The sequence below is a fragment of the Psammomys obesus genome, unplaced genomic scaffold (genome assembly GCF_907164565.1).
Source record: "Psammomys obesus unplaced genomic scaffold, mPsaObe1.curated_primary_1811, whole genome shotgun sequence".
Classification (NCBI taxonomy): Eukaryota; Metazoa; Chordata; class Mammalia; order Rodentia; family Muridae; genus Psammomys; species Psammomys obesus.
In genome coordinates this window covers 5,217,311-5,220,978 of record NW_026590699.1, presented here as the reverse complement: position 1 = coordinate 5,220,978, position 3,668 = coordinate 5,217,311, and positions in this window count along the sequence as shown.

The window sequence follows — 3,668 nt, the reverse complement described above, 5'->3', positions numbered from 1 at the left end:
ACACACACACACACACACACACACACACACACACACACACACACACAATCTTCTATAAAAGAATTTCAACAAGCAGAGTATCAGGCAGCAAAGGGGAACTCTTAAGTGTGGCTGGCCAGCCTGGAGGTCTCCTGTACACACACAGCGTGGCTCTCAGATCACAAAATTAGCCACAAGATGGCTGTGCTTCCGTTTACCAGCGCGTGTTTGCACATACCTGGCTCTGCTCCCTCATACTGCTACCCAAGGCCCAGGGGCTGGGAAGGGAATTCCTTTCACATCCCTCTGTGCTCTTCTAGGGACTGTACTTTTTCACACCTTGAGTGCCAAGCTCTTCTCCAGCATGCTGTTTGCACCTCTCCTCTCCTGGTGATGGTTTGTGGTGTATGTTTGCACTGTGGGACTTGGTTGTGTGATGATGCCCTTCTTCCTAACACTGTGCTCCGAACCCTGATTGACACATAAGAACTTCAGTAGTGTTGAGGTCTAACACATGCCATCCTCCTTCTGTGGCATATTCGTGGTGTATCAGAAGCGTGAGGACCCCAGAGCTGGCCTTGCACAGGGCATTTGATAGGAAGCCAGGCATACAGGACTTAGCTTTGCAGCCTGACTTGAGCTCTAGGAAAGTAGCAGCGACTTTCTCAAACATTTCATGTGGTGTTGTAAATGTTGCTAAGGGATGCAACATTTTCCCTCGGTGTCCTCACATGGCAGGGAGCAGGGCATGGGGCTCCATGTCTGTCTCTTGTGATAATGATATTATTTCCTCGTGGGAGCTCCACTCTCACAACCTCATTTAAACCTGGTTGTTATTGGAAGACCCCGTCTCTAAACACAATGTAAACAAGTCAGGACTTTTGTCTGTGAGTGGAGATGGATGAAGTTCAGCCACAGTGGCACGTATCCAAAACAGTTCTCCTTCTACCTTAATTCGCTAACACTGTTGCTTCCGGTACAGAAGCAAGTCACTGTTCTCTGATCTATAGCTGAGTGAGCCCCACACGCGGGCTCTGAGCACTCACTGGGGCCACAGTGAACAGAGCAGACAATGTGTCCCTCATTCACAAAACCTTTGCTGTTGGTCATGCCCGCAGTGCCCAGACCATCAAGAGAACGCCATTAGGATTTAAACTGTGTCACCTCTGGCTCTGACCTGTAGGGAGAGATCTGGTGTATAAATCTCTTCCTCACAAAAAACAGTCTTAAGCTGGACTTAGAGACTTCCTTAAGGCTTTTACAGGATCGGTATGTAATTTCAGCCTGCGTTCTCTAGCCAGGCCTCTGTGTGTTATCTGACTAGCTCTGACAGTCAGTCACTGGCTCTCCACAAATAGTTATTAGCTTTGAGAAACAAAGGTGTTCTTTCATGGTTGCATATGGCTTGCTCTGTCATCCAGGGGAAGATTGGTTTGTGGGCTGGTGGGATCCCCTTCTTAGGTCCTTTTGTATATTAATTCCTTCATCAGTGAAATATGCCATGTGTTTTTTTTGTTTGTTTGTTTGTTTTGTTTTTTTGTTCTTTTTGTTTTGTTTTGGTTTTTATGAGACAGAGTTTCTCTTGTAGCCCTGGCTGTCCTGGACTCTGCTTTGTAGACCAGGCTGTCCTCAAACTTATAGAGGTCTGATTGTCTTTGCCTCCGGAGTGCTGGGATTAAAGGAATGCGCCACCACGACCGACATTTAAAAAATTTTATTTAAGCCGGGTGCAATGGTGCACGCCTGTAATCCCACCACTCAGTGAAGCAGAGGCATATGGAGCTCTGTAAGTTTGATGCCAGACTGGTCTATAAAGTGAGTCCAGGACAGCCAAGGCCACACACATACACACTCACACACACCCATCTTGAAAAGAAAAAAAAGTTTATTTTTATTTTATATGCTTGGTGTTTTACCTGTATCTTTCTCTGTGTTTCTCTGTCTCCTGTCTCTCTCTCTCTCTCTCTCTCTCTCTCTCTCTCTCTCTCTCTGTGTGTGTGTGTGTGTGTGTGTGTGTGTGTGTCAGATTCCCTGGAACTGGAGCTGCAGACAGTTGTGAACTGCCATGTAGTTGCTGGGAATTGAACCCATGTCCTCTGGAATTGCAGCCAGTGCTCTTAATCAGTGAGCCACCTCTCCAGCCCCCCTAATCTGCCATCTTTATTTGACATCTTGAGGCTGAGCCCCATGGAAAGGAGTGCATGGCTCACACTCTGTGAGCTGCGCAGTCTTGAGTGTCAAAGCACTGCCATAGTAGCCTGATTCCCTGTCTGAGTTCCCTGCTTGCTTACCCAGCTTAGGGAACAAATGAGTCAGAGCGGGCCATCTGTTTAAGGAATGGAAGTGAGGGGACTGAGCCCAGGGCCCTGTGTGGGCAAACGGCCTCCTCCTATTGGCATCCCGACCCCTGTCTCCAGAGTAGAGGACCATGCTGCAAAAGTGGGGGTCACCAGGAGCTGATGGCATAGGAGTCACCAGGAGCTGATGGCATGTTCAGGTTCCTTCTCCTCCTGCCCAGGGGACACTCTGCGCTGTGCTCAGTACATGGGAACACTGGCCTTCGGCTTGGAGAGGACAGATCTCAAACTGCATACCAAGGCTAGCAGTTACTGTTTGACCAGAATGCACTAGATAGCACAGGAGGATGTGCTGGGAGCAGAGAACTGAGAACTGTGTTGCTGGGCTGCCCTAAGGAGGGTTCTGCTTAGATGCTTCATTATTTCCTGACTTCATGTGTAGCTGCAAGGGACCCTGAACCACCAAGTAATATTCAAAACAAAACAAAACAAAACAAAATCAAACAGTTCTTTCATTCATTAGCCATGCCTTAGTCTGGGTAATTTGGAAACAAGAGAAATTGATTGCACACAGTTCTAAAGACATAAAATCCAATTAATCTATTGACAGATCTGGTGTCTGCTGAGAAATTTTCCTTCTAGCGCTACCTGCTGAGTGTCTTCAAGCAGAGGGACAAAAGGCTCCCCAGGAACATGCAGAGCCTTCGTGATCTGGTCACATCTTAATGGCACGCCTCTACATCACCGTGAGCATTAGGTTTCAATGCGTGAATTAGGGAAGAGAGAGACTTTGAGGGCAGAGGAAGTAACTCACACACCCCACCTCATGATAACTGTGGAGGGTTCCCGAAGGACAAACATGTAGATAGATCCAACAGAACTGGGAGCCCAGAGGAGACAAACACCAGGCCTGTGAGGTCTCAGGGACAGCTCAGCAGCCACTGGAAAAGAGATGGATTTAGAATCCTCTCATTTCACGTATAAAAGTTAACTCAAAATGGATCAGTGGCCCAAATTTGAACACCCCAACATCATAAAACTATTAAAAGAGAGTAAGGAGAAATATGCACAACATTGGGTTTGTCAATGGAATCTCAGATCCGACCCCGGAAGGCAGACACGTTGAAGAACACATGAATTGGGTCGCATAAAAATGATGACTTTTGTGCATCAATGGCATTATTAAGAAAAAACAAAAAGAGCTACAGAATGGAAGAAAATACTTGTAAAACTTCTATCTGATAAGGGCTTGGGGTCCAAAATGTATAAAGCGGGCTGTGGCTATAGCTCAGTAATAAAACATTTATCTAGAACGTGTGAGGTCCTGGGTTTAGTCCTCAGTAAAACACACACACACACACACACACACACACACACACACACACACACACA